This window comes from Nomascus leucogenys, chromosome 22a (assembly GCF_006542625.1).
Source record: "Nomascus leucogenys isolate Asia chromosome 22a, Asia_NLE_v1, whole genome shotgun sequence".
NCBI classification, from domain to species: Eukaryota; Metazoa; Chordata; class Mammalia; order Primates; family Hylobatidae; genus Nomascus; species Nomascus leucogenys.
The window spans coordinates 4908900-4932790 of NC_044402.1; the positions used below are offsets into that span (position 1 = coordinate 4908900).

The window sequence follows — 23891 nt, forward strand, 5'->3', positions numbered from 1 at the left end:
ACGGTCAATGTTTGGCCCTCTTTAGTTTAGTTAGTAAGTTAATCTTTTACTTATTTATTTAACAGCTTTTTTCTTTTAATAAAATGAAAAACTATGAATTCACTCTATAACCTGAACAAGAACACTGACTATTACAAAAATTGCCTATATTCTCCTCATCCAAAGGGATAACATGCTTCATCAAGTCCTAGTGAAAGTCAGTGTTGCAGAAATATTTTTTGGAATAGCAAATTCACGCCGGGCTTAATACCTAGGTGATGGGTTGACAGGTGCAGCAAACCACCATGACACACATTTACCTAGGTAACAAACCTGCACATCCTGCACATATACCCCAGAACTTAAAATAAAATTAAGATGTAAAAAAGAAACAAAAAATTATTGTTTCATTCTATATGCCCGTAGTAGATTCTTTTCTTCTTTCATTCTACATTAGTGCATTGATTCAATCATCGATACATTTATAATAATATAATCAATACCCATCAAATCCTTAAAACTTAAAGACCATGAGGACTGCCACATTGTCTGTGGGCTCATTTCCCACAAGAGGAATGGACTATCCCTCTTGGGAATGGACATTACTACTGCATATTTGAGCTAATCTTAATCCTTGGTTCATACCCAACAAAAACCCACCATTGGTCCATATTTAGTATTCTTTATCATCATTCATTTACACATTATCTCATGTTTCATTGATTTACTAACAGTATAATCAATTCCTATGAATCCCAAAAACCCCATAACAAGAAATCAGACAACCCCGACATCTCTTCATAGGTCATTTCTCACAGAGGAAGGAGAGTGATAGATTCAGTTTTTCAGATTAGCAGATTAATGACCATATCTGCTTCATATTAATCCTATACTCTTAACTGGTCAAGGCTTGATCATCTCTCATTGACCTTGTCCATAGTTTAAGGATGTGACAATAAAGAACTACGAACCTACCATTTTACTCCACACTGACAATATCCTCCATCTTGGAATGTGACTAAGCTGTCTTTCTAGAGGGAGGTTAAAATCAACTGTGACTCAAATAAAATTGAATAATTAATTTTTACATTAATTAATTAACTCAATAATTAACTATTAAAATGAATAAGAAGGTCTTGCTTTTTTCTCCTTAACTGACCATAGATGTGCAAATGATTCACATATAACTTCATTCATTTTATTTGTATACGTAGTCATTTATTCCTTTCCAGTAAGAGTTAACTCTCCTAACAACCACTAAAGCAAAAGCAATCACTTTGTTACTTACGTAGGTTTCTACACTCATTACTCAAACAGACAACAACCATGATCTTCCCTGCTGGAGAATAATTGAATCATTGCGCATCCATTCTGTGGAGTACAAGGTGAATATAAAAATAGGTAGATGAGAGACAGAAAGAGAGAGAGAGAGAAACGGATCAGCCTAGAGTTAGGTTTTTTTTTTAATTCCGTTCAAGTCAACAATTATTGATTAGAAATAAACCCTGGTACTTGTCATATATTTAAAAGATGAATGACATACCCATTGATTCATTGATTAATTGACTCAAGTATGAAATTTAACTACCATAAGTGACACCAGGCAAAATAATAATAACTGTGACTATTAAACATGTCTGTCTGTTTATCTGCCTTCTACTCAACCAGGAAAGAGTTAAATCTCCTTTCTACATGAATCTTGCTATAAAGAATTAAACTAATCTGAATCATGGATTCGAGTACATTCTCAACAATTGTGTATGCATGCATACATACATACATACAAAGTTAAATAGTTACACATGGAGGCATTTGTCTATTCCGTGTTTTAAGGAAATTGCCCCAACAAGACTGAAAGGGAAATACTATCCAAATATATAAACATATTCACCATTCCAAAAATGCAAGAGCCTACCTCAACTGTGTTTATGGAAATAATGACAACACTGGAGAGCCATTGTACGGAACTGGATTAATCACTCTTTTTGTTCCATAATACCTGGCCCTCATTGGTCCATGATTTGGCCTTATTTTAAATAATTGATTGAGACATTAATTTGTTCCTTTTTACATTTATAATAAAATCATTATGTCTGTGACTTCACAGAAACTGGACAATATCAATGCCTGTCCAAATGCTCATTAGACAGAAAATTCAGGTCATTTTCCTTGTTTTCATAAATTAAACTGAGGAACTGAATTTAAATAGTGAAGATTATTAGAATTCATTATAACTGGTCATTTGACATATTCTCAAGATAGATCCATGTGTAAACCCTCTCTCAATTAGGTAGTAATTTAAGCAATAATTAAAGTAAATATTTTGCCCTTTTCTTTAAAAAAAAAAAAAATGAACACCCTAAAGCAGAACAACAACATGGACTCTCACATCCATTTATCTAAATGCTCCTTACCCAAAGGGTCAGCTTTGATTAATTTATTTTACTGGGACTTAGTGCTTCAGAAATGTATAACTAATGATTCCTATTATTTTATATACTCTCATATTTGGAGCAGGAATAACCATTTTTTTTTATTTATACAGCACTTTTCTTGATTTATCCATGTACTTATTTACTAAAAATAATACAGTCAATACTCAGAAGCCCAAGAACTAAATCCTGATTATTGTTAGCTTCTGGAATAAGCTCATTTCCCATAGACATAATGAAAAGTACTCTTTTTGTAATGGACCTCAGAGTTATAGGGTTTAATCAAAATCCAAGATTCAGACACCCCAGGGTACTCATCATTGATCCAGGAAAAGCAATCTTTTCCTTCATTTATACCTTTGTTTATTGATCCATTCATTGATTCAGTAGCAGTAATAAAATCAATACCCATTGTTATTTTAGCATCCAAGAACAATATCCTTGAATATAACCAAGATCTGTTTACAGGCTGTTTTCGCATAGACTAGCCCTTTTCTCAATAGACTAGATCTCCTTTTGTAGTGGCCCACAGTGAAGCAAGTATAGATCAATGAACATCCTTGCTTCCTAGCCATCTCATTCCACTTATCTTCCACCTTTCCATGCATTCCTCCCTCATTAAAGAGCTAACAGGACTTTGCATATAATGTAAATGTACTGTAACTGCATTCTCCAATACAGTCACCAATAGCAACATACAGCTACTGAGCACTAGAAATGTGGCTAATGCAACCAAGAAATTACATTTAAAAGTGCATGTACCTTTAATTATTTTAAATATAAATAGCCACATGTGGATAGAGGAAATGACATTGAACAGTGCAGCCATAGATTTTATTAGTGATTAGTAATTTTAAATCTTAAATTAAATGCAGTACAAAAATAAGATGAATTATTAATCAGATGTAAAAAAGGAATAAAATGTCTTTCATCTTATTTTTAACCAAAATTGTGCTTAATTGGACTAACCATAATCTAAGTTTCGTAACACATTCATATTCTTGATCTACATATGCCTTAACTTTAAATAATTCAGTGAACATTAATGAAAAATTTACCCTAATTGACAAGTTTTTTTGACTGTTATTTACTTAAGTCTTTAGCTTCCTTACACACAAAGGTAACAGCCAAGATCTTCATCAGCAGAGACTGATTAAATCAACCATGGTCTTCATTCTGTGGAGTTGAATACAAATTTTCAAAAGAAGGAACAGTACAGATTTAGATTGACTTAAAAGACATCAGTTGTGTGATACTAAATTAATCATAAAGTTGATTCAAATCCCATTTTTATCACTGACCCAAGAACTGCACTTATTTTTATTTCCTGATTTAACTATTAACTTTAAATAATACAATAAACACTTAAATTCATCACCCAAAACAAAAACTATGACTATGGCACACATCTGTCTATAGACACCTACGCACACAGGCAACCGCTTAGATCATCTTTTTTATTTAATGGACTTAACGTGTGTAGAAATGGATGAATTTAAATTCATGATTCATGGCATATTTTCACCAATGGTAAATGCTTTACCCTACTTATATATTAATTCATTTATTGTTTTGATTTGTTCATTTATGTTATGACGCATGGAATATTTTATTATACATTCACAAATACTAACACACACACACACACACACACAGCAGTAAACTCATGAAGAACCCACAACAGAAATGCTTTTCATGTTCAATGTCTATATTCCCACACCTAAGCAGGAAGACAGCATCAGTAGTATAGACAAAGATTAACTTTCATTTTCATTTCTCACTCAGTTGTGTTACGCCCTCTTTAAAAAAATTAATTGTGACAAGGACATATTCTATTCACATATAACAATTCAATATACAGGAATTTACTTACATTATAGAAGAAGCTTGAATAATACTATGTCTCCATATGTCCATTATGCTATCCACAAGATTTAGAAACTAGATGCTTTTTTTAGTTTTTAATAAAACTCAGTACAGAGTTGGATTTATAATAACTTTTCATAAGGAATATTCTCAAGTTGAAACATGCTGATTTATTTCCAATTAAATAACTTTCATCTATTATTTATTTATGCAATTTTCCCTTATCTAAATAAAACCAATCAGTAAACAACCATCAACATCAAACAATTATTTTGTGTCTTGCATACAACTGTCCACATACTCCTTCCAAAACAAGGCAACAGCCTCTATCAATATATATCACTGGAATTCAGTGCTATCGAAGCATATAATAATAATAATCCATTCGTCATTACATACTCTCATAATTGGCCAATGCCAAGCTCTCCCTATATTTACCCATTTATGCAAAATTTATGCATTGATTTACTTATAAAATGCAATCTATACCAAAAAACTATGAACACCCATGATCAAGATACCTGAATATTCTGAACTTGTGTTATAAGCTCATTTCCCTAGAGGGAAAAATGGGGGCCTCTTTTTAAAATGGACCTCAGAGTTACAGATGGCTTTAATCAAAATTTTTGATTCAGACACCCTCCAATCTCATCATTGGTCCAGGCTTGGCACTCTTTTTCTTCATTCATGTATACCTTCATTTTCCCATGAATCACAAATTCTAAGAAAAAGATCCTGGATATCACGACAATATATCTCTAGGCTCAATTCCCACAAAGCTGTCAGACTAGATCTCAGTGCCACACACGGAATAATCAACAAATCTTGCTTCAGATCAGTACTATCAACATGAATGGCCGATGACTGGGCTATGGTCATTTAATTTGCCTAATTTTTAAGGTGGTATAATGAACAATGAAAATCCACAATGGCATCCCCCATTAGAACACAAACAGCATGTTTCACCTTACAAGAGCTTCCCCCGAACAGTTAACAGCCTGAATCTCTTCCAATATGGAAATGCTTAAATCAAGTATGGCGCAGAAATACTACAAAATATGAAACATTTCTGAAAATTAAATTCCTTCCACCTTTTTAAAAAATAAGTCTCTATTGTGCTGAAATGGGTCAGTCCTACTCCTTGGCCTACAACACATTCCTATTATTGGTTGTTACTTGATGTTTTTATTTTTGTGTATATGGCCTTTTGTTCCTTCCTTCAACAATCACACATGAACCAATCGCATAACCCACCAATAGAAACTCCATTACTAACATTGCTCCTTACCACAGAAGAAATCGCCGTGCTCTTCACCTTGGGGAAATGACCAAATCCAATCTCGTCTATTCTTTCTGGAGGAAAAGGCAGATTTTTATAAGAATAAAAAGTATACATTTTAAAATCCATTTTTAAGTAGAAGTTAGTTCTCCATTACCAGATGGATCATAAACATTGGTTTGTGTCAAATTTTAATCATCAACCCAACAGTAGTTCTTTTTCATGTATTGACATAATTCTTAGCATGAAATAATATCATGAACATTTTCGAATCTACCACCCAACACTAGAAGAGCAATTTTCAATATCTGCCTAGGTATTCCTAGCATAAAGGGAAGACACATTTTTAATGAGGAAAACTTTTGCACTATAAGATGAATTTAAATTGTTGTTTTATAACACAATGTGACCAGTGGGCCACAGTTATTTTCATTCAAACTATTTACTGATTCGTTTATTTACTCATCTATTTAATAACTCAAAAAATAATTTAATTATCTACTCTCTTTTCTAAAGAAAACTCAAAATGGTGAAGTCACCTGCTACCTAAAATTAAATACTATTACCTGCAACTGTTCGTATTAGCCCTGTATGCGCTGTTGGAACGTTCCTCGGTGATACGAATGTTCTCTATTGGCAATTCTGAAATGGTGGTCACTTGCGACATGTGGCTTGGGGTGTGGCTAGTGCGACTGAGGAACTGAATTTTTATTTTTAATTAATTTCCATTTAAATGTTAATATCAAAATATGTCTAGAGAGTGGGTCTTTACAACCCTTCCAAAGGATGGAGGGTCCTGGACTTTTTTTGTTTAAGTAGACTCCAAGAGGATAGACAAGATTAATCACACCCCTTCATACATTTCATATGCTTCTCACTAGTCCATGATTTGCCCTCTTTTAAATAACAGATGGAGATAGAAAATGATTCTTTTACTCATAATAATAGTGCCACTATTCATGAATTCAAAGGACAGTGGACAAAAACCCTTCATGACACTAGCATCTATTTATTCACTTATTACTCATAAAAGTCATAAAAATGCATTTGCATTTTTCTTTTTAAATAAAAATGAGCAAACATAAGAGGATTTTTAGTTATTACATTCAAATTTTCAATGTTCATCCTTAGACTTTCTCCACATTTCACAACCTAATCATTAGTATTTTAATGTTTATTATTAATTGTATTAAATTGTTGTTTATTATACAAATTTATGTGAATGTATTTAGCATGATTTGTAATATTGTTATTATTGAACATGAATATTAATTTTATTGCCTAATATTTATTATATTAAGTATTATTAAACTAAATACATTATTTAAGTATATGTTTTATCCCTTTCTAAATCAAACAAGACATGCAACTAGAAACTTGACACTAACTCAGAACATTGAGTGCATATCTATCTATATGCTCTCAAACGAGAAGACTTATTTAAACTCAAAACATCATTAGCTCCTTTCATAATTGAACGAAATGAAGCCTTGTCTTTATTTGTATTTTTCTTTATTCATTCATTGATTTACTTATAATACAATCTATACCCATTAACCAAAAAGGACCCAGAACATATTCCTTTAATATGTCTAACTTTCTCTCCAAGCACATTTCCCATAGATGCAGTGGACCTCAGAGATACAGACAGGGTATAATCAGAATATTTGATTCAGATGCCCCACGCATACTCATCATTGATCCAGACTTGGTATTCTGTGCTTTAATTCAATTATACTGTTCTTGATTTAGGCATTGATTCACTAATAGTAAAATCACTATCCATGAATTAGAGGGCAAAAAGATCCTTGAAGAAGTAACTATGTCTGTAAGATTCATATTCCACAGAACTAGAGGACTGGCTATCTCTGTAATGAGCCTCAGTATTGCAAAGGTGAATTAATTCATTCCACAAATTGCACCACGTCAATTCCATATTAGCCATTAGTGCATGGTTGGGCTTTTTTCATTTAACATCCATATTTTTAAGAAGTTACTATGGTTATATCATGGTATAACCACCAAGTTATACCACAACTATAGGCAAGATTTTCCATTTTCTTATGTTCTTCCCTCAATTAGTTAACAGTCAATAACAATCACAATGGGGAAGTGTTTAAATCCACTATGGTACAAAAACAGTATATTTAGGCATTCTGAAAATGACAGAAATACCTTTCAACTTTTTGTCCTAATGAATTTGGTTGTGCTGAAATGGATTAATCATAATTCTTAATTCATAACACATTTCTACCATTGGTCCATGCATAACCACCTTTGACTCATTTATGTATGTAGCCTTTTATTCCTTTGAAATAATTCAATGAATAAACTTGATCAAATTTCCCAAGCAAGAACATAAAGTTTGATTTTTACTTACATCGATCTCTTCTCTCCTGATTCACAGAGATAACAGCAAGATCTTCACCAGAAGACTATAATTAAATCAGGTACAGTGCGTTCATTCTGCAGCATAAAATGCAAATTTTAAAAAGAATCAAATACTATACGTTTTGCTCTTTAAAATGAATCATAGCTGTGTAGTAAACAATCATAAACCTTGTTTTGTACCCTATGCTGAACACTTGAGAAGAAAGAGCACTTCTTTCCGTTTATTAACTTACATAAATTGTTTTTGTCAAGATGAAATACTTCTCACCATGAAATTTTTTGTTTTAGATAATAAGAAACACTGTGAATCTAGTACCAAACTTGTTTGTTTGCTTAAGTAAAATTCCATAAAAGATTGAATTAATCATGAGTGCGGTTGTATATAGATCTCATCATCGTTCCTCTCCCTCTCTCAATTACAGTTACTCAGTCAACTATTTATTTATGTAAATGTATTTCCTTTTCCTTAATAAAATGATCAACCAGCAACCTGCCTCAACACAGAACAAAAACATTCAGTCTAGTGCACAGATGACCATATGCTCCTTACCAAAATGATAAGAGCCTTAACTACTAATTTATTGGAACTAAGAATCTCAAAATTGTTTCAATAATAATCCATGTTGCATTACATGCCTTAATAGGTAACTGCATGCATACCTTTCTTATTCTTCATTCATTGATAAAATTGCATATTCATGGACTAAGTTTATTATAATAATGTAATTCATACCCTCAAACCACAAAAGGCCCATGAACAAGGTTCTATAGACTCATTTCCCACCAAGAATAAAGAGGTGTCTCTTTGTAATGGACCTCAGAGTTGCAGATGGGTTTAATCAAAATTGTTGTTTCAGAAACCCCATGACATTCATCACTGGTCCATGATGTGCATTTTTTTTCATCTATTCATTAACCTATTGACTCACAAATAATGATACAATCAAAAATCCCCAAAACAAGATCATTAAATTTTAGGCTCTTGGCCCATAGAGCTACAGACTACATTTCTTAGGCCATGACACGTAAAGGTGCACATGTGAATTGGTCAACACCCCTGCATGCTCTCAATTCACATTCAGCATTCGTTCTGATATAGCCCACTTCTATTTAATTCATATATGTCAAAGATGGTCTGATAAAAAACAACGAAATCACCTATTTCCATATTCTTATGCGCTGCCCCAAAACAATGTCAGCCAGGATTTCTACCCATAAGGGAATGTGTAAAATAACCATGGCATGAAATAAAGAATAATGTTGAGCTGCTCTGAGAATAAGTTAACTTTTGTCTTCTTTTACAGTCACCTCAGTTGTGACGATTTAGATTAAACATAATTCATGGTTCATTACACATTCGCATCATTGGTCCATTTGGGGTGTTTTATTTATTTCATGTATGTAGACATTGATTCCTTTGAAATCCTTTAGCTAACACCCAAAAGCAAACGATTCAAAGAAAGAACTTGAAATAAGGAACTTACTTATATTTGTCTCTATGCTCCTTACTCAGGATAACAGTTCTTTCTTAAATTATTAAATCAGCTGGCCTATGTCCATTCTGGAGAGAAAAAGGCAGATTTAGAATAGATATAGGGTTTTCTCGATGGATGTTAGTCAAGCAGAACTAGATAACGATAAACCTTGGCTCAAAAATGCAATTTGTTCAGGCCAGTATTGAACTTTTAGTTTTAAATAGTATAATAGACACTATTGAATGCACCACCTAGCCCAAGAATAAGATCTATAATGATTATGAATATTTGTCTATATAAAAATCTGTTAAGTAGATATTACTTAATGGATTTCTGGCTGATGCAAACACTTTCCCCTTTCTTAATTAAAAAACAGCAAACTATAAAAACCAAAAAATTGTCTCAACTGCAGATACAATACGTTCCGTATAATAGGATTTTACCTCAGATTAATAATTATACTTGTTTTATTGCCAGTGTTAATATTTATAATACTTTTTCATTGTACTCAAATAGTTCCATAAGTAGGCCTGTTAATCTTCTCTCATGTATACACATTTCTCTAGTTATGCATTGAATTCACTTAAAATAATACATTCCATATCTTTGAACTACAAAAGCTCAGGAACAAGTTTTATTGAATTTTCCTAACTTCTATTAGGTAATTTCTACAGAGAATGTTGGCTGGTTCTCATTCAATAACAGATCTCAGAGTTACACAGAGGGCTTAATCAAAAGTGTTGATTCAGACACCTCCACCAATACTCATCATTGATCCAGGCTAGGCATTCTATTTCTTCATTCATTTATACCTTGTTGAACTGACTCAGTCATTCATGGTTTCAGGAATAATAATTATATGATCAATATCCCTTAATGACACAAAGCTGAGAACAAAAGGCTTTAACAGAACCAAGATCTGTTCATTACTCCCTCTCACGCAGAACAAACAGACTAAATCATATTTCGTGATGAACCTCAAGTTTACACATAGAGATTAATCAGTGACTCTCATACTTACGACTGGTGTCTCTTCCACTTGATTTGTCTACTCATTAATGTGATTGCAAACCATGGACCTACCATGTGAGCCCACAATTGAGCAAATTAATATATAATATCTCCCAAGGTACCTCTACCTCAAAAAGCCAACAACTTAAATGTCTGTCAGTGAAGGAATATGTTAAACAACTATAGCAAAAACATTAAATGGGAATTTAAATTACTGTGACAATATATGAAATGCTCTTCATTTATTTAACAATGGTCTTCAGTTGGGTTGGGTTGAATTAATCATAAAATTTTGTTGATGACACATTACAATCATAGGTCCATGACTGGCATTCCTTAATTTCACGTGTTATTTAACCATTTATTTTATCCAAATAATGTAGTGGGTTCCCATGAATGAATACCATCCAAGCCCAAAACATCAATTTGATGTTTACTTACATCAGTCTTTCTGCTTGTTAGTCCACAAATAACAATAATGGTCTTCGTGATTAGAGAATAATAAAACCAGCTACATGGTTTTCATTCTATAGAGAAAAATAAAGTCTTGTTTTAAAAACATTTTAAAAGGCTCTTTTTAAAAGCCTCTTTTTAAAAACATTTTTCTAAGAAACTACTTGGAAAGGACCATGTATGTATCCCAAAAACAATGAAAGAGCCTAGAGTTTTTCTTAGAATGTCTATCATGAAAAAAAAACAAGAATCAGCATTCTCATAACATTTGTTCCTAATTGGTCCATGGTTTGCTGACTCTAAAATATAAACTGAGACATAAAAGTGCACCTTCCTTCTCATATACAAAAGACATCAGTATCTGTGCTCTCACAGCACTGGACAAGAACACTGAAGAATATTTACATCTGTCTAGAGTCATTGCCCTCAGAAAGAATAGACTATGTTTCTTTTTTATTTGTTTAATAAAAATCCATTAAAAATAGGTTAATACACTCATCATTGGTCTCTGCTTGGTCTCAATTAAGTGGTTATTTAACCACTTAAGATGCTTAATTTTCTTAATGAAATAGTCAGCAACCCACCACCAACACAGAACAAAAACTTTGACTCTTGGATACAAATGACCATATGCTCCTTACCAGAATGGTAGAAGCCTTGGGTATTAATTTATTGGGAGTCTCAGATAAGTTTTAATAATAATTCATGTTTCATTACATTCACTGATAATAAGTACATGACTTATGCTTTTTGTTTTACTCATTGATAAATTTTTAATTCATGGGCTGATTTTATAACAAAAATGCAATCCATCCCCAAGAACCACAAAGTCCAAGGAAAAGGTACCATAGGCTCACTTCCCAAAAAGGAATAATACGTGTCTCTTTGTAATGGACCTCAGAATTGCATATGGGTTTAATCAAAAATCCTGTTTCAGATACCCCATGGTACTCATCATTGGTCCAAGCACGTTTTTCTTCCTTTAGATCATTCATTTATTATTCATTGGTTCATGAATAATAATATAACCACAAAATTATAGGAATAAGATATCCCCATTAGTGGCTCTCTCCCTAAAGACTAGGTCTCCTTTTACAATGGACCTCAGAGAACATGTGTGATTAATTAACATCCATGCTTCATACCAAATTCACAATCACCATTATTTCTTCTGTAGTCTTCTTTTAGCCAATTTGCCCATGTTTTAAAGATAGTGCAATGAAAAGTGATAAAACCACCATCTTCCAACACTGACAATGTCTTCCATATTCTCTCAGGCTGCCACACAAAGAGTTATCGGCCAGGACCATACCAATATGGAAAAGATTAAATAATTTGAGGTAGAAAATAAGATACAATGTTAAATAATTGTGAATATAAATGGTCTAGCTACTATATTTTTATCACTTCAGTTGTGCCAAATTATATTAAACATATTTTCAGAACACATTTCCATCACTGGTCCATTCCTGGTTATTTTAATTTCTGTTATAGATATTGATTCCTTTGAAATACCACTAAACACTCCCGAACAAAGCATCCAAACCAAGGACATGAACTTGAGGTGTTAACTTACATTAGTATCTATATTCTTTACCCCACGGATCTAACTGCCAAGATTTTGTTTCTTAGAAAATGAATGTCATATATCCTGTGGTTGTTACGTGGAAGAAAAGTAGACTTATCCTAGAAGAACAAGAAGAAATAAAAGGCATCTTTATAGGAAAAGAAGAGGTGAGATTGTCTCTATTTGCTGATGACATGATTTTATATACAGAAAATCCAAACTACCTCACAAAAGAAAACAGTTAGAACTGATAAATGACTTCAGTAAAATTGCAGGATAGAAAATTATCAAAAAAATTCAGTAGTGACTCTATGCCAATAGGCAATTAACTTAAAAGGAAATGAAGAAAATAAGCCCATTTACAATAGCACCAAAAATATTGTCTAAATTTAACCAAGATGTTGAAAGACCTGTATGCTGAAAACTATAAAACGCTAGTGAAAGACATTGAAGAAAACACAAATAAATGGAAATATACCCTGTGTTCAAGGGTTGAAAGAACTAAGACTGTTAAAATGTATGCTACCTAAACCCATCTACAGGTTCAATTCCATTCCTATTAAAATTCCAATGTCATTTTTCATAGAAATAGGGGGAAAAAATCCTTAAATCCATATAGAACCACAAAAGACACTGAATAGCCACATACAAAAAATCTTGAGCAAAAAGAACAAAGCTGGAGGCATTACAATCCCTGACTTCAAAATATATTATAAAGTGATTATAATCAAAACAGCATAATACTGGCATAAAAACAGACACATCAGCCAATGGAGCAGAATTAAATGTTCATAAATAAACTCACACATTTACAATCAATTGATTTTGGACAAAGGTGCCAAGAGAACACAATGGGAGAAAGACAGTATCTTCAATAAATGGTTTTGGGAAAACCGGTTATCAACTTGCAAAATGAAATTAGATCCTTATCTCACCCAATATACAAAAATCAACTCAAAATGGATTAAAAACTTCAACATAAAATCTGAAACTATAAAACTACTAGAGGAAAAGCTCTACAACATTGGTCTAGACAATAATTTTTTAATAAGACCCCAAAAACACAAACAAAAGTAGAAATAGACAAGTAGAATGTCATCAAATTAAAAACCTTATGCCCAGCAAAGGAAACAATTAACAAAATGAAGAGACAACTTCCAGGTCAGGAAAACAAATCTGCAAACCATACATCTCATAGGGGTTAATATGCAAAATATATAAGGAACATAAACAATTCAATAGAAAGAAAACCCAATTTAAAAATAGACACAGGATTTGGACAGATATCTTCCCAAAGAAGACATACTAATGGCCAACAGATATATAAAAAAATTATCAGTCACTGTAATCACTAGGGAAACACAAAATCACAATGAGATATCATCTCTTATCTTTTAGAATGGCTTTCATCAAAAAAATGAAAGGTAACGAATGATGGCAAGGATGCAGAGAAAAGGGAACTCTTCTATATTGTTGGTAGGAATGTAATTTAATACAGCCATTGTGGAAAAAGTTATGGAGGTTATGGATAGGAAAGCCCAATATTGTCAAGATGTCAGTTCTTCCCAGCTTGATTCAATGCAATCCCAATAAAAACCCCAGCAAGTTATTTTGTGGATGTTGACAAAACTATCCTAAAGTTTATATGGAGAGGCAAAAGACCCAGAATCGCCAACACAACACTGAAGAGAAGAACAAAGTTGGAAGACTGGCAATACCCATATTCAAAACTTACTGCAAAGCTACAGTAAGACAGTGTAGTATTGGCAAAAGAACAGACAAATAGATCAATGGAACAGAATAGAAAGCCCAGAAATAGACTCACATAAATATCATCAACTGATCTTTGAACTTTCAAAATTTCTGCTCCATAAAGAAACTGTCAAGAAAATGAAAAGACAAGCAACAAATTAGGAGAAGATATTTGCAAAAGAAATATTGGATAAAGCACTATTAAACAAAATGCTCTTAAAACTCAACAATAGGCTGGGCATGGTGGCTCCCAGCCCTTTGGGACGCCAAGGTGGGCAGATCACTAGGTCAAGAGATCGAGACCATCCTGGCCAACATGGTGAAACCCCGTCTCTACTAAAAATACAAAAATTAGCTGGGCATGGTGACGGGCACTTGTAGTCTCAGCTACTTGGGAGGCTGAGGGAGGAGAATCGCTTGAACCCGGGAAGTGGTGGTTGCAGTGAGCCGAGATTAACCTGGCGACAGAGTGAGACTCCGTCTCAGAAACAAACAAACAAACAAAAACACTCAACAATAAGAAAGTGATCAGATTTTAAAATGGGCCAAAGACCTTAACAGACACCTCACCAACAAAGATATACAGGTGGCAAATAATCACATGAAAAGGTGCTCCACATCATATATTATTGGGAAAATGCAAATTAAAACGAGATACGACCACACACCTATTAAAATGACCAAAATTCAGAACACTAACAACACCAAATGATGGCAAAAATGTGGAGTCACAGGAACTCTCATTCATTGCTGGTAGGAATGCAAAATCAACACAATTACAATGGAAGACAGTTTGGCAGTTTCTTCTACAACTAAACATAGTTTTACCATACAATCCAGCAATCATGCACCTTGGTATTTACCCATAGTTGAAAAATAATATCCACACAAAACCCTGCACACACACGTTTGTACCAGCTTTTTTCATAATTGCCAAAACTTGGAAGAAACCAAGATATCCTTCAGTAGGTGAATGGATAAATCAACTGTGGTAAACCTAGAAAATGGAATATTATTCAGCACTAAAAAAAAAGAGTGATCAAGCTATGCATCAACATGGAAGAACCTTAAATGCAGAGTACTTGTGAAAGAAGCCAATCTGAAAAGGCCACATTTTGTATGATTCCAACTGTATGACATTCTGGAAAAGGTTAAACTACAGAGACAATAAAAGATCAGTTGTTGCCAGGGGTTGGTAGGGGAGGGAGGGATGACTAGGCAGAGCACAGAGGATGTTTAGAGCATTGCAGTATTTTGTATGATACTATAAAGGTGGATATATGTCATTATAAATTTGTCCAAACTCACATAATGTACAACAAGAGTGCACCCTATTGTAAACTATGGACTTCGGGTGATTATGATATGCCAATGTAAGTTATAACAAAAGCACTACTCTAATGGGGTGGATGTTGATAATGGGGGAGGCTATACATGCAGAAGGACAAAGGGCATATGGGAAATACTCTCTGTACCTTCTGCTCAATTTTGCTGTGAACCGAAAACTATAGGCACGGTGGCTCACCCCTGTAATTCCAACACTTTGGGAGGCCCAGGCGGACAGATTATCTGAGCTCAGGAGTTCAAGACGGTGAAACCTTGTCTCTACTAAAATACAAAAAATTAGCCAGGCGTGGCAGCGTGTGCCTGTAGTCCCAGCTACTCAGGAGGCTGAGGCAGGAGAACCGCTTGAACCCAGGAGGCGGAGGTTGCAGTGAGCTGAGATCGCACCACTGCACTCCAGCCTGGGCAACCCGACCTCGGGTGATCTGCATGCCTCAGCCTCCCAAAATGCTGATATTACAGGTGTGAGCCATAGTGCCCGGCCTAATTTGTCCGTATTTTAAATGTGGCACAATAAATGACCACGAGCACACCATCTTACCGCACAATAGGAACACTGACAATATAAACCATTGTCTATGTGCTGCCCTTAAACATTCAACAGATTGGCCGGGCGCAGTGGCTCACGCCTGTATCTCAGCACTTTGGGAGGCCAAGGCAGGCGTATCACGAGGTCAAGAGATCGAGACCATCCTGGCCAACATGGTGAAACCTTGTCTCCACTAAAAATACAAAAATTAGCTGGGCATGGTGGTGCATGTCTGTAGTCCCAGCTACTCGGGAGGCTGAGGCAGGAGAATTGCTTGAACCCAAGAGGCGGAGATTGCAGTGAGCCGAGATCGCACCACTGCACTCCAGCCTGGTGGCAGAGAGAGACTCTGTCTCAAAAGAAAAAATAAATAAATAAATATATATATATATATATATATACACATATATATGTTCAACAGATTAGGTCACTTGAGGAAATATAAGTTAGCTGTGGTGCAAAAATAAAACGGAATAATCCTCAACTCTAAAAGTCATTTAAAAGCCCTCTAACTCATTTTCTTTAATGTTCTCAGTTGTATCGAATGGAAATAGAATTTTGTTATTGTTTACAATCATTTCTATCACTGGGCAATGCACAGAACATTTTTTTTTTTTTTTTTTTTTTTGAGACGGAGCCTCACTCTGTTGCCGAGGCTGGAGTACAGTGGCGCGATCTCAGCACAGAGCTTTTTTACTTTATTTAAATATGTGCCCATTTATTTCTCTAAAATAATAAAAAGCATGAACAACCCTACACAAATCAAGAATATAAAAATCAACTTAAATCCATTCCTACACTTTTTACCCACAGAAGTAAGAGCCATAATTTTCACCACTGAAAAATAATTAAATCAGGTATGGTGCATCTATTGTGTAAAGTAAGAGCAGATTTAAGAAAGAACAGCCTACATGCATTTAAATCTTTCAAGGGACATTTGTAGGACTGTACTGCATTAATTATAAACTCTTATTCACACCACATTTTAATCAGTGGCCCAAGAATGGCCTGGAATATTATTGGTGTAATATGATTTATCTGGCACCCAACACAAGAATAAAAGCTATTACAAGTATCCATCTATGTGTTTTCTATCCAGATGGTAAAAATCTAGAATTTTATTTCCAATAATGGATCTCATTTATACAGTACAGAATTAGGCAAATTTAACCACTTTTTTATGGTAAATTTTCACCAAAATAGTCCATGCTAGACTCTCCTTTATGTATTTCTTTATTCATTTGTTGCTTCACTTATTCATTTAGTAAGTATTCATAACAATTATTTGTTTTTTCAGGGAAAACACAGTATGATCAGCCCATCAACAACCCAGAATTGTAATTATACACATATAATTATGCAACTATACACATGAACCTGACCCTGTGTAGGAAGAGCCTAGTTTTAGGTCTTTTGCTTTTTCTTTATCTGAACATCAGTAAGATACTACAGGATAAATAATTCACACTTTTTTAACACATGCTTCTCTTCAGTCCATGTTGTACCTCAGTGGTTCTCAACTGGGGATAATGTTGCTCCCCACAGATGAAATTTGCCAAAGTCTGAAGAAATGTTTGATTGTCACACTGGGAGGAGGGTCAACATTGGCATCTACTGAGTAGAAGCCAATGAAGTTACTACATATCCTACAATATACAAGACAATCCTGCATCATAGAGAATTACACAAAATGTCAATAGAGCCAAAGTCAAGAAACACTGCTTTACCTTCCTCAAATAACTGAATACATTCACTCCTGTGTATACATTCACTCATGATATCATCAATACCTGTGAACATACAGACTGCATCAGAAATATGAATGGCATTAACACCTGTCATTTGCTCCTTACTCCCAGACTAGATCATATTTTCTTGTGTTCATTAAGAAACAGCACCATCTAAATAATGCAGGACAAACAATACTGATTTCTAGGTACTTATCTCTCTATATATATATTCCTTACCCAAATAGGTATCAGATTTAATCAATTTATGTTGAAACTGGGTGCTTCAGAAGTGTGTTAATAATAATAAATACATTATACATTCTCATAATTAGGCAACATATGGCTCTACTTGTCTTCCTTTACTTACATATTTGTTTCATTTTTCATTTACTAAATCTTTTCTAGTAATACAATCCACACCTATGAACTTCAACCGCCTAAGAACAAAATCCCAAATAATTTTAACTTCTACTATAATATAATTTACCATATAGGTGTTAACTAGGTCTCCTCTTGTAATGGACCTCAGAGTTACAGGGTTTAATCAAAATCATTGATTCAGACACCCCAGAATACTCATCATTGGTCTAGGCCTAGCATTCCTTTTTTACTCATTCATTCATACCTTTGTTTATTGTTTCACTCATTGAGTCACTAACAACAAAGCCAATAGACACAAATCAAAAAAATCTAAGAACAAGATCCTTGAATATTACTGAGATCTATAAGCTTATTTTCCATAGAGGTGATATTGCATTCTTTTAGAATGGATCTAAGCATTATACAAATAATTAACTACACTTCCTTGCTTTATACCAATCTCACATTAATATTTCATCCAGACTTTCTTTTCTTTAATTTGTCCATATTTTAAAGATAGTACATGAGGTAGCCAGCCTCCAAATGGCTCCCAAGGCCCATGTCTCCTGGTATCCATAGCCTTGTATAGCTTCTTTCCATATTAAATCATGACTGCCTGTATTACCAATAGAATACTGTGGAAATGATGGTGTATGACTTCTGGAGCTAGATTATAAAATACATTGAGGGTTCCACCTTTCTCTGTCTTAGATTGATTGCTCTAGGGCACATCAACTGCCATGTTGTGAGGATACTCAAGCAGTCCTGAGGAAAAGTCTATTTGTGAAGAAACTGGGCTTTTAAATAATACAATGAATATCAACATGAGAATAAGAGCCATATCTATCATAAATATCTGTCTACATACTCCCTATCCATAAATTTAACAGATAGGTGATCACTTTTACTGGATCTCACTTGTGCAAAACTAGATAAATGTAAACCTTTGTTTTATGGCATATTCTCATCAATGACGCAGAATCATTCTGATTTACATGTCTAGTGATTCGCTTATTTACTCATATATACAATTATGCATGGAATAAATTACATATCTGTTTTTCTAAAGAATTACTCCATGGAAATTTCAATGTGTGCTTCACCCAAACCAGGGGCAACCTGGAGCTCTATTTATCTGGACAACATTAGAGTATAACCAGAGTAATCATTACTTTGGTTCATAACACATGTTCCTTATTGGAAACTGTGGCTTCCCACAATCAGCACCAACTTTCCAGCCATGTAAGTGAAGCAGACTGTCTAGCACAATCAAGCTTTCAGATGACTGCAACTCCACCTGACATCTTGCCTACAACTTCACAAGAAACCCTAAGCCAAAACTGCCCCCAGTAAGCCTCTCCTGGATTCCTGCCATGTAGAAACCATGAGAAATAACAAATGTTTATTGTTGTTTTAATCCATTAAATTGTTCGGTAATTCATTACACAGCAAAAGATAATAATACAATAGAATGAACAACTGTGAACCACCATCTTAACTCACGATGAGGACACTGACACTATCTGCCTTTTCCTATCTGCTTCTCCCTAGAGGAGTGAATAGCCTTGATCTTTAACTTTAAAGAAATGTGTGTAAATCAACCATGGCACAAAATAAAATACAATATTAAAAACCTCTGAAAATTAATCAAAGCCCTCCATCATTTGTAATGGACCTAAGTTGGGCTGAATTAGACTAATCATAAACCTTGGTTGACTTCCATTATTGCTTCTTGTATGGTATGCTTTTTATATATGTATATATTTAGCCGTTTATTCTTCTAACATAATTTAGTGATGAACAAGCCACTTAAACCCAGGACATGAACTTTAACTATTATCTACAACAGTCTCTGAGCTCCTTAACCACAGAGGCAAAACACCAATATCTTTATTCTTATTGAATAATTAGCTGTGGCATGTTCATTGTGTGAAGGAAAATACACATTTTAGAAAGAATGAAACAGCAAAGACTTAACTACTTTTAGAAATTATTTTAGATTAATCATAAACCTTGGTTCCTAACACATTCTCATTATTGACTCATGAATAACCATACCTTTTATGTATGAATTTACCTACTGTTTAATTCTTAATATAATGAACCCTTAAATCCACCCAACGCAAGAATAATAAATGTAACCATTAACAACTATCTATCTGTATACTCCCTAACCACATCAACACCCAAACCTCATTAATCTTTTTTAAGGCACCATATTTGAGCATTTCTGAGAGTGTGCCATGAAGCAATTATCCAAGATTTACCTTAATTTAAGTGTTTACTGACTCGCTTGTGTTCTTTCTTTCACTTAATTACCCCCAAAATAATTTGATCATTTATTCTTTTTTTTAAAAAAAGAATAAAACCAAACAATAATCCAGAAGTGAAATACTATTTCATGCAACTGTTGACATTTGCACTTTGTCCAAAGTGGGATCCATGTAGATTTCTTTTATTTCTTTTATTTTTCATCTTTAAAAATGGGTTAATTGTTATTTTTGTTTGACGACACTTTGGCCAATCGTCCATATTCTTTTAAATAATTGAAACGCAAACTCATTTATTCATTCACTTTTTACAATACATCAAAATGAATAAAAGCCAAGACACTGGACAAGAACACTGACTAATATCTGTTTGTATGCTCACTGCCCAAAAATACAAATGGCTAGATCATTTTTGTTTTTTTAAATAATGTTCAGTGAACAGAATTGGATTAATAATACCTACGATCATATTCTCAATATTAGTCCACACCTGGCCTTCTTTCAATTAGGCGATTATTGGAACTACTACCTTTAATGTAAATGATTTGTTTCTTTTCTAAATAAAACCAACAACCCAACATCAATCCAAAATTACAACAGGGACTCTCGTGAAATTAGATATGTCTTTTGTGGAAAATAGTAAGGGACACTTAATCTACTTATGTTATGAAACTCAGTGCTTCAGAAAATAACAATAATTAGTAATAGTCCTCGTTTCATTACAGACTTGCATAATTAGCCATCAGTAATTTCTACATCTTTATTCTTGCATTGGTTCACTTCTCATCCAGTTCACAGGCATGAAGAATTGAGAATCAGATCTTTGGCTATTCCTAACATTTGCCGTAAGCCCCTTTCCCACAGAAGAAATAACTAGTTTCTTTTTTCTAATAAACCTCTGAGTTACAGAATCTAATCAAAATCTTTGATTCCTACAGCTCAGAATACTAATGATTGGCTATACTTGACATACTTTATGCATTGTTTATTCCTTTATTCATTGATTCATTAATAATAGTATAATCAATTCTTATGAATCAAAAAGCTCAAGAACAACATCTGTGAATACTAATGATTGTATATATGTCCATTGACCAAAGAGCTAATAGATGGAAGTCACTTTTTGCAACATATATGTGTGTGTGTTTGTATACATACATATACATATATGCACTTTTTGCACTTATAAATTAATCAACTTCCTTGTTTCATGTCAGCTCCACGCTACTCACTGGTCCACAGTTGGCCCTTTTTCAAGTGCCAAATATGATATAATAAATCACCAAGGAATCATAATCTTACTGCACAACTGGAACACTGACAATATTGTCCATCTTCCTATGTGCTCCTCCCTCAAGGAATTAATAGCCTAAATCTTTATCAATGGAGAGGTACTTAACTGAATCACAATGTAAAAATAAAACAATTTGAATCATCTATGAAAATGAATGAAACACCCTGTATCTTTTTTATTGAATTTTACTAGTACCAAATCAGATTAATCGTAAATCCCAATTCTGAACATATTCTCATCACTGGTCCATATTGGTGTTACCTAGTTTTATTTATTAATATTTCCAGTTATTATTTTAATAAATTCAGGCAACACCCATGAACCAACCTCCCAATCCAAGAACAGTAAACACGAATTGTTACTTACATAAATCTCTTCTCTCCTTACCCACAGAAGTAAAAGGCAAGATCTTTAGAATTAGAGAATGACTAAATCAGTTCTTCACCATAATGTGCTCATTTGATGAAGTAAAATACATACTTTCAAGAGAAAGAAAGACCCTACAGTTAGACTTTTTAATGGAAATCTGTTTGGCAGTATTAGATTAATCATAATCTTGGGTCATCTCATTATTGCCCAAAAATGGCACTCTTTATTTATTGACTTGTGTAGTTTGGGCTTTTAAATAATACAATGAATATCAACATGAGAATAAGAGCCATATCTGTCGTAAATGTCTGTCTACATACTCCCTATCCATAAATTTAACAGACAGGTGATCACTTTTAGTGGATCTCACTTGTGCAAAACTAGATAAATGTAAACCTTTGTTTTATGGCATATTCTCATCAATGACGCAGAATCTTTCTGATTTACATGTCTAGTGATTCGCTTATTTACTCATATATACAATTATGCATGGAATAAATTACATATCTGTTTTTCTAAAGAATTACTCCATGGAAATTTCAATGTGTGCTTCACCCAAAGCAGGGGCAACCTGGACCTCTATTTATCTGGACAACATTAGAGTATAACTGGAGTAATCATTACTTTGGTTCATAACACATGTTCCTTATTGGCCCATGATTGGCCTTCTCTTAAATAATTGATCTAGATATGAATAACCTCCTTTATTCCCTTAGAACAACATGCCAATAACAATGGACTCCAAGACAAAGGATAAGAACTGTCAATATCTGTCTACATATTCATAGCCCATAGCTACAGCCAAAAAAAATCCTCTTTTAATTTTCTTAAAAATAAAACTCACTAAATAATGTTGGATTAATTATAACCCTGGTCATATGACACATTCTGAATATTGGTTCATGTTTGGCCCTCTCGCAATAAAATACAGTAAACCCACCAGCAGCCCAGAACTGAAATATTCTATGATCTCTATGAACTTAACCCAAGTTAACCCAAGTTAGAAGCGCCTAGATCCCACCTTCTCTATATGGACATCAGTAGGGTAGAACGGGATTAGTCATAAGCTTTATTCCACATCACATGCTCCACACTGTCTAGAGTTGGCCCTTGAGATATAATTATATTCATTCAACTTAAAAAACAATATATAATGACCAGAGATCCTAGACTCTATACTTGAACTTGAACACAAAACAACCCATAGAAATAACTGACTCTATCCATTGCCATTTTTTGTTTTTTTATAAAATTCAGTGGATACAATTAGATCGATCATAACTGGTGTCATGTAACACATCCTCAAATTGGCACATATTTGCTCCTTTTCTATTACAGTCATGTAATCTTTTGTTTATGTAAATATTTTTCCTTCTTAATAAGCTGACAGCTAGCAACCTCTTACCAATCCAGAATGCCAACATAGACACTTAGATGCATCTGTCTATGTACTTCTGTGTGTCTGGAGCTCCTATGTACTCCAAGTGACAGCTTTTGTCTATGTATTATATTCAAATTCAGTATTTTACAAATATATTACTAGTAATACTTATTTCATGACATGCTGTCATAAGTGGTCCATATATGACAGTCTTTATCTTCACTTACACATTTCTTTGTTAATGCATTCATTGATTCACTTACAATCCCTACATAGGAAGCACTAAAGCCCAAGAAACTGAACTTTTACTCTGAACTCCACTCCCTTACAGAGAAGAGCAAGGTCTCTTTCTAATGGACTTCAGAGTTTAGGGTTTAATCAAAATGAATGATTTATATGCCCAGAACTA

General features: G+C 33.8%; 1 long non-coding RNA gene and 7 other non-coding genes across 9 annotated transcripts in view; all 8 read right to left on the minus strand.

The window, feature by feature from the left end:
* LOC105737983 overlaps window positions 1–23891 on the minus strand; it is a 76837-nt gene that overhangs the window by 12423 nt on the left and 40523 nt on the right. The window contains exons 9-14 of one of the 2 annotated variants that reach the window (XR_004028068.1): window positions 10875–12572; window positions 9432–9508; window positions 7937–8022; window positions 5566–5630; window positions 3524–3587; window positions 1268–1350 (exon numbers count right to left, since the gene is read on the minus strand). This is a non-coding gene — a long non-coding RNA (uncharacterized LOC105737983). Of the gene's footprint in view, window positions 1–1267; window positions 1351–3469; window positions 3588–5565; window positions 5631–7936; window positions 8023–9431; window positions 9509–10874; window positions 12573–23891 lie in introns of both variants that reach the window. The other variant, XR_004028067.1, reaches the window with a different exon arrangement.
* LOC115832638 lies at window positions 2668–2739 on the minus strand. Its single transcript, XR_004028159.1, has one exon. It is a non-coding gene; the product is annotated as a small nucleolar RNA SNORD113/SNORD114 family (small nucleolar RNA).
* Window positions 4866–4939, minus strand: LOC115832636. Its single transcript, XR_004028157.1, has one exon. It is a non-coding gene; the product is annotated as a small nucleolar RNA SNORD113/SNORD114 family (small nucleolar RNA).
* Window positions 7185–7261, minus strand: LOC115832633. Its single transcript, XR_004028155.1, has one exon. It is a non-coding gene; the product is annotated as a small nucleolar RNA SNORD113/SNORD114 family (small nucleolar RNA).
* LOC115832641 lies at window positions 8758–8832 on the minus strand. Its single transcript, XR_004028162.1, has one exon. It is a non-coding gene; the product is annotated as a small nucleolar RNA SNORD113/SNORD114 family (small nucleolar RNA).
* LOC115832640 lies at window positions 10124–10201 on the minus strand. The gene has a single exon (XR_004028161.1). It is a non-coding gene; the product is annotated as a small nucleolar RNA SNORD113/SNORD114 family (small nucleolar RNA).
* LOC115832642 lies at window positions 11777–11851 on the minus strand. The gene has a single exon (XR_004028163.1). It is a non-coding gene; the product is annotated as a small nucleolar RNA SNORD113/SNORD114 family (small nucleolar RNA).
* On the minus strand, window positions 18327–18398 carry LOC115832639. Its single transcript, XR_004028160.1, has one exon. It is a non-coding gene; the product is annotated as a small nucleolar RNA SNORD113/SNORD114 family (small nucleolar RNA).